At 42.4% G+C, this 12,233-nt stretch overlaps 1 protein-coding gene across 1 annotated transcript in view; it reads right to left on the bottom strand.

Annotated features, from left to right (window-relative positions):
• Positions 1–2,378, bottom strand: part of TBPL1 (TATA-box binding protein like 1) — a 33,758-nt gene extending 31,380 nt beyond the window's left edge. Inside the window, exon 1 of the mRNA XM_034990704.1 lies at positions 2,116–2,378. The gene's annotated coding sequence lies outside the window, so the exon portion shown is untranslated. The remainder of the gene's footprint in view (positions 1–2,115) is intronic.
• Between the last annotated feature and the right edge of the window lie 9,855 nt (positions 2,379–12,233).

Below are 12,233 nucleotides of genomic sequence, written 5' to 3'. Positions count from 1 at the left end.
AATGAAAAAGATGTATAGGCCAACCCCATATGTTGAAAACTCCATAAGAAACAAATAATACAAATAGCACAAAAAATCATTTTGACATGATTAAATAAGGAGAGGAACTAAAACACCACCCAACACTGGGAATGTTGTCGTAGAGAGCAGGGAACGCAGAAATTGGGACTGTTACTAAAGGTGGAAGCTAGGGCCTGACCCCCACTCTAACACAGAAGGGATAGAGGTAAACACAAATAGGTCTAGGTGAAGGGAGTATGATGGCAACCCTGAGATTGAGGAAATTCACTAAGTCTCATAGGCACCATGAAAATCTTGGGACTCAACATCCAACAGCCTCAAGTGTGGTCATCCCCCAGGATATCCTTCCAGAAGAACAGCTTTATGAAAAGATTAAACAACAGTCTTGATTCATTCACCTAAAGGTGACAATACTGTGTTTTTCCTCTGAGGAGTCCTAAAATGCAATTTTAAGTTTCCCAATGTATATACTTCCATTAAAGGAAACTGCCCACCTCTTTGCACATCCGTGAACTTCCTTTAACAAGAGACACTGAACCTCAATTCATCTCAATTCCATGAAAATGCCTGAGTTAAAAACTCTATTCTGGCACCAGTCAACCAATCAAGAGCACTTAGTAGCAGATCATTACAGTTTCTGATTTTGATGGCAGAGAGTATGAAAAGAGGGGGCTGGGGATAGGATGACACATTTTGTTTTAAGACAAGCCAGGCTTAACAAAAAAAAAAAAAAAAAAAAAAAGCGGAGACAAACAGAGGCTGTGGTTGACATAATTGCCTCTCTGACTTATCAGTTTTATTTTCATCTTTAATCCTCAATTTTATATAAAGAGCTTTATTCTCACTGGACACAAAAATGATATTCTCTAGTAGGTATATGTAGCCTTTTCAGTATGCCACAGGGAAACCTCATTTACTGACCTGGAATGATTTGGGAAAGTATAAAACCATTAAATAGTGACGTAAAGCATAAAAAGGTAATATAAGCTGATAAATATGTAACTGGACGTTATCAGATTGTGAATAATTCTTCAGAACAGATATCAATAAAAGTCCCTTCTCCATTCGAATGAACTGCCATTTTCTGAAACTTTAACAGACAGCAGATTATGCTCCAATAGCTAAGTCTTTTCCTTACATTTATCTTTTTCAATTTTCTCAGGGATTCTGTAATTGGCTCTTCACACAAAAACCAAACCAAGCCTGTTTCCTTTTTCTTTTTTTTTTTCCTTGAGCCAATTTTAAGGCACCGTTCTTAACCCTAAATACACAAGCCCACGCTGGTTAACTGCCAGTGTCGCTTTGGAACTGCAGGTGACAGATGCAGCCAGAGAGCTCACAGATGTGGACTGGCTGCAGTGAGTCTTATTGCAATGAGCACACTGACAGAGCCCGCAGATGCACATCTCTGCAGAAGTCGTCTTAAAAACCGTCATTCCCAATTAAATTTACTTTTAGGGCTCTTAGTGGCTATCATTAAGCGCTTATCCCAATTCTTATCCTTGCTTAGCCCAACCCACAATTCATTTTATCTTCCTTAGTTCCAGACTCTTCATCAAACCTAACTTGGTTAATAGCAATAATAATAATAAAGCGGGGCTGTTGGCATTGCCAGCACCAGGAACCGCGAAGGTGCTATTGGGGAGCCTTCCCGCCGCGGCAAAGGCCGCTGGAAGTTTTCTGGTTAGCAATGGACCCCTAGCATCTTTGCAGGATCCTTCTTTCTCTGGGTGAGAGCTTCACAGAGACGGATGGGGAATCACCCTTCTCCTGTCTTTCCTAGGGGTGGCTAACACGAAAAATAAAATACCTCTTTTCTTATGCTACACCCTGCTCGATAACGCTCACAGGCAGGGACGCCCCGCCCCCACGCCGTTATCCCTGATGAGCTCCCCAAATATCACCCTGTCCTCCTAAGAAGTGGACCCTCCCTCGGCCCCCGGACCAATTGCTCCCACCTTAGTTCCTCTCCTCGGGTCGTCCGCCCCCACACCTCCCACCCACAGCACGGCCCGGCTCTCACACACCACCCCCGGCACTCAGGCCGCCCAGTCGCCCGCGCTCCCCACCGCCCAGGGTCGCCTACGGGGTTACCGTGGGAAGAGGGGGCGGCGGCAGAGAACGCGGCGGCAGCAGTGCTGCCGGTTACGTCGGACGCGAAGGATAAGCTGGAGGACAAGGATGATGATGAGGCGGGCGCGCTCCCCAGTCTCCATGGAACTCCCGCCCCGGCCCGTTGCTAGGAGCCCCCGAGGCTCGGGCTCCGTCTTTCGTGCTTTGTTGTTCCGGGTACTGGGCGGCCGCTTCTTCCCCGCGACAATAAATAGACCAGGCGCGGGGGGAGCATAGAGACAGAGCGCGGAGGCTAGAGCGCCGCCGGACAGGGTGCCCCCGGGTTCCTCGCTAGCCAGTCATTTCCGGCTCTCACTGCTCCCGTCACTTTCCCCCCGCCCCTTTCCCCACTTTCCCTTCCTCCTTCCTCGTCCCGCGAGGCAGGCCCCTCCCGCTCCTGGGCTTGGCGACGTCCGGGTTTTGGGGGCAGGGACTGTAATTGGGCTGGACGTATTTTGCTTGAGGACCGTCTAAAAAGATTTCGAAAAAAACTGCGTGACCTTTATACATTTTTAGCTGATATCTAAACTTAAGTACGTAATTCCTGGCATACAGTGTAATATAAAAGGACTTTAAATTTTTTTGTCAAAACCATAGAACCTTCTCGTTAGCTCATTCAACTTAAAGGTCCACCGTTTAATTAGCAAAACTAGTTCTCAACAACTAAATTTATTTTCTAAGACATTTTCTGCCTGAAAAAGTCCTCTTTCGCTTTTTCAGTTAAACGCGTTAATTTACGACGCGATAAAGCTTTCATTAAGGAATTCTAATTCTAGTCCTAAAATACAGCGGCAGGGGATGATAGCGGACGGACGGATGGATGGATGGATGGATGGATAGATAGAAAGATAGGACAGGGAGATTAGGTCATACTTCTGTCGCCTCTCCCTTCGCTATTCCTTACTCAACTTGGGTTTGTGGCCAGGGCTCCGCTTTGGAGCCCAAGCACTTCAGTGGCTTTTTCGCGGTGTAGCCAGATCCAGGAAGGATGGACGGGGGAAGAGGGCTGCTGGGCTAGGGCTGGGGCGCCGGGCAGAGCGGTGGCTCAGGCCAACGGGCGTAGGAGGGCGCTCACTCGCAAGCTGGGCGCCTGGGGACTGAGACCCTTCCACGACTCTGCGCTCAAGTAGCCCTGGAATGATCCGGGGACCCCGGGAGGCGCACACTCGCCAGTTTGAACGGCCGCGCTGGGGCCCGATGAGCCCTCGGGGGGTGGCCTGAGAGACGCTACCGGCAGGAGCGAGACTCGAGTAACGGCCTGGGGAGCGCCAGGCAGTGCAGAACCCTGAGACGCCCCCGGAGCCCTACTCTCAGGCAGGCACGGGCCTCTGTTCCCGAGCTCAGTTGCTGTAGTCAGAAGCCTCTGACCCTGGATGAGGCCAATGGACAGCTCTGATTTAATAAAAGGCAACAAGGCAGAATCATGGGTACCTGGCCTCTGATTGGTGTGACTCCTGGATGAAAAATGATAAAGCCACTGTCCTTTTGGGAGAAAAGATGAGAGCTGACTTCAGAGGATTTGGGAGTATGCAACCATTTGGGTATTTTATTATTTATTGGGTGTCCAGGAATGCCTCTTGATCTTTTGCTTCCCGCTCTGTTCAGAAAAATATCTGAGCATTTAAAAGCCCTGTAGATTTATGGAATTTCCTTGTTTCAATTTCTGTACTAACATTTTCAAATAATATTAAATAATTGTAGCTTGTGTTAGGTGTAAGTGAAGAAAATAAACAAGAAGTTTGATTGGAAAGATGTCTGCATGTTAGTGGGGAGATGACTTTTAGGAGGTAACATCAGCTGTTAACTGAAAGGGATGGGAGTGGAAGGGATGTTCATAGAGTGTTACTGGCAGACGGAACAAGATGCTAAGAGTTTGCTATGCTAGAGCATTAGAGTGGATGGGGCATCCTGATCAAATCGAGGGAAAGAATGACATGAGATGAAATTGGAGAGAGACTAAGGCCTTACACCTCAAGCCTTGTAGACATAGAAAGGAGATTGGATTTTCTTCCAAGTGCTAGGGGAAGTGAAGTGTTTTAAGCTGTAGCATAACATGGTCTGATTTACCAAGGGAATATCAAGGGAAAGGCCCTAATCCAGTAATTAGTGTCACTGCTGAAAAGTCAATTTTCCTGCACTTGTGACCAATTTTAAGGTCTTCATGAGGCAACTTTCTTTCAGCGGACTAGCAAGATACCTGGTATAAAGCATGTCAATCGTTTTGGAATCCCTTTTGTCATACGATTTTTGTCAACGATTTGTCTCACTACAACAGTTCCACATTCTGGAAATGGATTTTGATTTTTCTGCAAGCATCACTCTCCATAGACCTATTGAATGTCTACACTATCACATTAGCCCATACACCATTCCTCAGCCCAAGGAATTCACTTCATGATGAAAGAAGTAAGACAATGAGATAAAGTCTGTGAGCTTCCTTGGTCTTAGAATATGCTCCATTATTTAGGTGCCAGGTAAGATTATAATATTATTCATTATTCAGGTGCCAGGTAAGGTTAGAATATACAGTATATGTTCCAAACCAAGACTCCCCATTTACACATAAACTGATATCGAGGCTGGGAAAATAGTGAGATTTATCTGTTAGATCAGTACTACTTAAAATGTGGTGTATGGACCAAAGCCAGTTTGCAAACTGCAGTGAAATCAGCAATGAAATAAGTATAGAAATTGAGAGGAGCATTTCAAAACTTCTAGTAATTTGACATTAATATGGAATCCAAGCATGCAGCTTTATATTTATGAAAGCATGTGCCTGCAGTGGGTTGCTAACTAAAAACAACCAAACAGCGATTCTTCACAACAGATAGCTATGCCTACTAAGGCTTCTAGCTTTATGAACTTGGTTAAAAAAAATCAAGCTATTGGAATATATTGGCTACTTATCGCTTCCTTAGTGCTATGAGAGAGACAAACTGGTTCAGTAGAGCCATTCTGAAAGAGACGGGCAATGGGAGGGTGCTACTGATATAGCTGTTAAGAGGAGTCCTTTCTGCCAGTGGTTTAGTTATCCTATATTGATCATGATCAGATAATATCTACGCTGCCAATTGAAACAACTAAATTTTCTGCCCCCCATAAGGTTCATACACTAACCAGGAATGCAGAGACCCAGCAGAGCAATGGAGTCAGGGATGTCTCATTCCTCAGGACTCTTCTCAAATATCTTCTCCTGCGCCCCCTTACCAATTGAAAAAGGTAATTTCTCCCATTATACCAGTTGAATGGTGCACAAATTAGGGGACAGAGTCTGAAGCTGTAACCTGGCTTTACAATCCCGCCTGTTTCTCTCCCTATCATCAGGTAGAGTTTGTGGCAAAGACAATGAACTAAGATGCAAGGTGATTGGCAGAGTTACTAGGCCAGTTTCCAAGAGATAGAAACAAGAAGGGCAAAGTCCCTATTCAAAGATTACTATCTCAATGAGATTTCTGATAACAACCTAATGGATTTCCCCCAAAATGACATTGACTGACAGCCAAGTAAATTTTAAGGGATTGCCAGAAAGCCTTCGTCCTTGCAAAAGGCCTCTACCGGTGTGCTTGTCAAAGACAACATCCCAGTCTCGGTATCAGCAGGAAGATGAATTCAGTTACCAGAGCGGTCCCAGGAAATTCCTTCTCACTACTTCTCCGAGGCAGGGTCTTTGAGGATAATAGATAAAGGAAACCTTGACACTTTGAGTGGCTGACCAAAGATCTCAATTCTCTGCTGGAGAAGAGAAGCCTTCTTACCCTTATTCTTGTCCAACAGGATATGGTATATGCTCAACCATTGCACAGTGAGTCTCCTTTTTGCCCTTTCTCATTAGTTTTTGTTATCCTGTTCCCCACCTCCTCTATTATATATTTGTGCATTGGGGGAAAATGCATTATTTATCATTTAGCTAGATCAGGACCTTATCAAGATTGACTACACTCAAAGATCCCAAATTTGGGCTGGATGTGACTTTGAGTTTTCGCCTCCCACTGCATAGGGATTAAGCACATTTTCAATTGCATAAGGTATAGTTGCTTTATGTTAAGAGAAACTATAGATCTGTAAAAACCAGTGTGTGTGTGTGTGTGTTTGTGTGTACACATACGTGCACTGAACAGTCAAAGGATATCATGTAGGAAACATTTATCATTTTGTCAGCCCAGAACACCTCTCTTCCTTTAGGAAGAGTACTCTTACCTCTTATTTGGGGAGCTATGTTTCCTCTTTACCTTCCTCCAATCCAATGTGCATCCAAATGGGAGTTGCAGTAGTGATAATGATTGGCAGAGAGGCAGGTTTCTGAGCTAAGCTGGGGCAACTGTATTGAAATTGAGTTATTGCTCCCAGTTCCAAATTCACTTTATGTCTACTCTGTGAAGATGGATCTTAATCCTTTAAATATTCTTGTTTGCTAGCTATCAGAATGTTAAGTTTTATCAGTAGAAAAGGCTGGAGAGACGTTGAAGCAGGAAAGGGCTTTGCTTCCTGCTTCCAGTGTACCTCCCTGACAGGCTCCGGAAGCATGGAAGGCTTCCCTAGAATCTACTTCCTACAGCACAGGTGGCTCCCCTATGGCCACTCAGGGGTCTGAAGGACAGTCAGTGGTAAAGGAAAATCTTCCAAGGGGGCATAATTAGAATAGTATATTTGTTTGTGCACCATGTCTAGGGTGAGGGGTGACCAGAATGGGCAATTGCTAATGGTTTTTCTAGACGTACAGGGATTTGTAAGGAATAAGATTGGAAGATTGGTGACAAGGAAGTGTGGGGAAGAGATATATAGATGAATTTCTCTAAGTGGGCACAAACTGTGATGATATCTGTGTCCTATTTCGATGCACAGTAAAGGTATCCATTGCAGAGGAGACTGCTAATAATCAGGTGGACAAAATGGCACTATCTGTGGATGTCAGCCAGCCTCTTACCCAGCCATCCAGGGCTTGCTCAATGGGCCCTTGAACAAATGGCCATCCTAGTAAGGATGCAGGCTATGCATGTGCTCAACAATCTGGACGTCTCCTTAACCAAGGCTTATCTTGGTACTACTGTTAAGTGCCTAATTTGCCAAGAGCAGAAAACAACACTGAGTTCTTGATATGGCCCCCTTTTCCAGGGTATGACCCAGCTGTCTCATGGCAAATTGATTATACTGGACCTCTTCCATCACTGAGGGGGCAAAGATTCATCCTTATTGGGATAATCACATATTCTGAAAAATGGATTTGCCTTTACTCCTTTAATGTTTCTGCCAGCAACACTATCTGTGAACTCGCCAAATGGTTTATCTGCCTGCAGTGCATCCCACACAACACTGCATCTAATCAGGGAATTCATTTCACAGCAAAGGAAGTGCAGCAATGGGGCCATGTCTATGAAATTAACAGATCTTACCACATTGGCCATCACTTGGAAGCAGCTGGCTTAACTGAACAGTGAAATGACTTACTGAAGACTCAGCTGTAGCCTTCTTGGGAGCCAACACCCTGGAAAAATGACATTCTGTCTTTCAGGATATATTTTGAATTGGAGACCATTACATGGTACCCTCTCTTACATAGCCAGAATAAATTTGAATCAAGGTATGGCAGTAGGAGTGACTCTTCTCACAATTTCACCTAATAAACCACTCAGAATTTTTCTTCCCTTATCTGGAAACTTTGCTGCTGGTGTAGAGAATTTAGTCCCCAAGGGGAGAATGCTTCTTTCATGAGACGCATCAGTGGTTCCGCTAAATCGGAGGATGAGACTACCACCTGGCCGTTTGGGGTTCCATATGCCCCTGCAACCAAAAAAAAAACAACAACAACAACAAAAAAAACAACAGGAGGTAATTTACCGGCTGGAGTGATTTTTTTTTTACTACCAAACATTTACTGCATAAATATCATATAAATGTATAAAGAAACCATTAAGACATTTATTTATATAAATAAAGTATACAGAAAAGTCACACACAAATTAGAGCAATTTTGAACTCTCTCTTACATTTAACTAAATTAGGAAGAAATAAAATCCCTACCCAAAGCTGTAAACATTTAGTGAAATGATATACTTTTTTTTTTTTTTTTAAATGTAGGCTCCACCCAGTGCGGGGCCCAAACTCATGACCCTGAGATCAAGACCTGAGCTGAGATCAAGAGTTGGATGCTCACCGACTGAGCCACCCAGGCACCCTTGAAATGATATATTTAAAGAGTGACACTGTTTGGGAAATTGGCTTACTTACACACAGTGGAGATAAGAAAGACAGTCTAGAACCCAGAAGATTCTTTGGGGATCCTCTTAGTACTTAATATTACGTCTAATATGAAGGTTAATGAAAATTTATGGCAACCAAAAATAAACGGCAGGGTGTTTGAGGACTCAGATCTTTTGGAATTGAAGATTTGGAATTTGAAGCCAATAATCCCAACCAGCTGAGGTTCCAGCTGATTGTAGGAGAAATACAAGATGGGTTGAGGAAGATGAAAGCTGTAGATACTAATCATGACCTTGTGAACAATTACAGAAATGAGGACTGCCGTATCTTTGCATGTTTTCTCTTGGCTTATTATATCTATGTGTTTATTTGTATTTACCAATTATTTTCTTCCTTTATCTCCTTCCTATTTCTACTTCACATTCAAGTTGTTGGAAGGTGTATTAGTTTCCTAGGTCTGCCACAAATCTGATGGCTTAAAACAACAGAAATTTGTTCTCTTACAGTTCTGGAAGACAGAATTCCAAAATTAAGGTGTTGGCAGTGTTGATTTCTTTTGGAGGCTCTAAGGGAGAACGTGTTCCATGTCTTTCTCCTAGTTTCTGGTGGCATCCTGGTAACATTTGGCACTCGGCCTGTGAATGCATCACTCCAATCTCTGCTTCCATCTTCATATTGTCTTCTCTGTATATGTCTGTGTCTCAAATTCCCCTCTTCTCACTCTTATAAGGATACCAGGCATTGGATTTAGGGCCCACCATAAATCCAGGATGACCTCATCTCAAGATCCTTAATTTAATTACCTCTGCAAAGACCTTATTTCCAAACAAGGGCACATTCACAGGTACTGGGCACCAGAACTTAGACATATCTTCTGAGGCCATAATGCAACTCACTATAGAAGTTAACTTTATAACTGTTCTTTTTAAAATTATTTATTTTTTTAAAGATTTTATTTATTTATTTGATACAGAGAGAGAGAGAGAGGGAAAAAGAGAGACGCACAAGCAGGGGGAGGGGCAGAGGGGAAAGCAGGCTCCCCACTAAGCAGGGAGCCTGAGGTGGGCTCAATCCCAGGATACGGGGCTGGCTCTATCCCAGGAACCTGGGATCATGACCTGAGCCAAAGGCAGACGCTTAATCGACTGAGCCACCCAGGCACCCCTACAAAATCGTCTTTAAGTAACAGAATATTCAGTGGAACGGTGACTGAATTTGAGGATTAATATAGCCAGCAATGGATACAATGAGTCTGAAGACTCTGTGTCTCCTCATTTGGGGAAAAGATGAGAATTTCACTTCTAAGAAGGATAGCAGTGTCTGATTACATGGAAATACAGCATCGCTTTGTTGTAGAGAGGTGCCTCTGGAAGCTCCGCAGTCAGGCGGTCTCCTGTTTGTGCATGTGGGCTCCTACAGAGTCAGCAGCTTCTCTAGTGTTGGCCTCCAACAACACATGTAGCTTCCCCTCCTGCAGCTCACCCCCAAAACCTGCTCCCTAGCGTGAGCCTTTGTAGGAGAGCCATCTCCCTGTGACCTGCTACCCCCAGAGTTAGAGGGGGGATTTCCTGTGAATTCTGTCTGCGAAGTATCATAGTAAATTTCAGTGAGTCATGGCCATGCCCTCTCCACCAAGGTCTGGAGCTCAGCGGTATCGGGGCACGTGGGGCGGTGTGTGCACAAGGCTGTTCCTTGGCACTCCATCTCAGCCGCAAGAGTAGTGCCTGCTTCTTAAATACGCGGTTTCTATATTCTTTCCAGTTTTCTTTGTTTAACGCTAGCTAACCACTTCATACTCCAATTTCCTGCTATAGTTAAAAATTCTTTATATTATACTGTCTCTGCTCAAAAGACTGTGCAGTTTACCTCTCCTGATTGGACTCACCACCCCACTTGCCTGGCTCCTGTGATTGGTGAGGTAAAGAAAGGGTATGTGACTAAGCCAGGCCAAAGAGTGTCCTACTCCAGGATTTACTGAGGTGCAGCTGGGAAAAAGAACATTTTCCTTTTCTAGTAGTAAAACTGGGAAGGTGTGGACTGAGGGCAACGGACTCACATATCTTATTCTGTAAGAAGGAAGACGATGTTCGCTACCAGTTAACAAAGCTGACATAGGAAGAGAAGCAGAGACAGAAGATGGAAGAAATAAGATGGAAAGGCTCAACAGTTTAAAGAAGTTGATCCTCCTCAAATGTATCTATAAATGTAACATATCCCTATCAATAGCTAATGATAATTTTTAATAAAATTCATCAAATTCTAAATTTCATCTGAAAAAGAAAATACAAGAGCATGACATAGATAGCGTTGCAAAATATATATATATATATATATATATATACTAAACTGACAGATCTAAAAACACATTAAAAAGCAACAATAATTAATATAGTATAGAACTGGGGCAGGGATGGACAGAAAATGAGTGGAAAAGAACAGAAAACAGAGATCCATGTATTTAAAGGAACCTATTAAATGATAAAGGTGCATTTCAATTCTGTTGAAAAAGGGTAATCAATTAATAAATGGAAGACAGTTGGCTATCCCCTGAAAAAAGTATATATACAGTCAGATCTTTATTTCATAATAAAAATACATTCCACATGGATTAAAGAGCTCCACTGTCTCCAATTTTAGCCCCCTTTTGGAAGAGTTCTTATGACATTTGTCAAATGTATGAGTTTCAAAGATCCTCAGCTCTGTTAGGTTTTATCATCAAATCTCTATCCATATAGTTTATTTATAAATAACTATGTAACCTTTTTTTCTACACAAATAACACACGAATACGTTTCCTTTGTAGAAATTCAGACAACACAAACATACACACACAAATGGACTTTCTTCTGTTCCCCCCTCCTGCCATCTCATCCCCCATCTCAGATTTAACACTATCATGTGACACCTACTTTATATGATTCAGAAACTCTCCTCTGTTCTGGTATTCTGGTGGCACCTCAGAGTCATTTTTTGTGCGCTATGGGTTACATTTTATGTTTATATTTCTTCTGTTAACAGAATTGAATCTTGAAAAGCTAGAGATGTTTGTATTCTTAGGCCACCTACTTGAAACAAAAGTTCATTTGGTCATTTAATCCATAATTCAATTCACAACTAAGATAAATAGCATTGTTTTGAAATACATAAAATTAGTTAGAAAATGCATCTCGCCCTTTCGTGGTGGGAAAGTTATCTACTTAATTTTTACTCTAGAAATTTTATCCTGCACACTTAACAACTCCTTAAATTGGGGGGAGCAGGGTGGTGGTTGATGTGGGGAAAGTATCCTTAGATTTGTATTGTTTGAAAGAAGTTACAGTATGATCGGTTTTAGATCTGGTTGGGTTGTTAAATAAGATTAATAAAAGACTGCTATTTTATAAAGAGAATAAAAAATAGAGTGTATAAATTCCCATTTAGAAGACAAAAATTAAATAATAAAACAAATAGACAATTAAACAAGTTTAAAGAAAGTTAAGAGAGAAAAAAGACATAGAAAAAGTGGAATGGGGAGCCTGGGGGGCTCTGTCCATTAAGCTTGTCCGTTAAGCTTCTGCTTTCAGCTCAGGTCATGATCTCAGGGTCCTGAGATGGGGCCCAGCATTGGGCTCCCTCTGCAGCTCCCCCTGCTTGTGCTCGCTCTCTCACATACTCTCTCTCTCAAATAAAAAAATAAAATCTTAAAAAAAAAAGAAAAAGTGAAACAAAAAGAAAGCATAAAGATAGTGGAAATAAGTTATAAATTTCTACTAACCATAACACACGTAAATAGGTTAAACTCAGATGTAAAAAATGCCAGAAAAATATAACAGTAGATTAAAAATAATTCAACTATATTCTGTGTATAAATATGTTGAGTTCAAAAACAGAGTTTGTTCCAGTGGATTAAAAAAAATAAACAA

This window comes from Mirounga leonina, unplaced genomic scaffold (assembly GCF_011800145.1).
Source record: "Mirounga leonina isolate KUSES-001 unplaced genomic scaffold, KU_Mleo_1.0 Mir_53, whole genome shotgun sequence".
Lineage (NCBI taxonomy): Eukaryota > Metazoa > Chordata > Mammalia > Carnivora > Phocidae > Mirounga > Mirounga leonina.
This window is presented reverse-complemented; position numbering and strand designations above follow the sequence as displayed.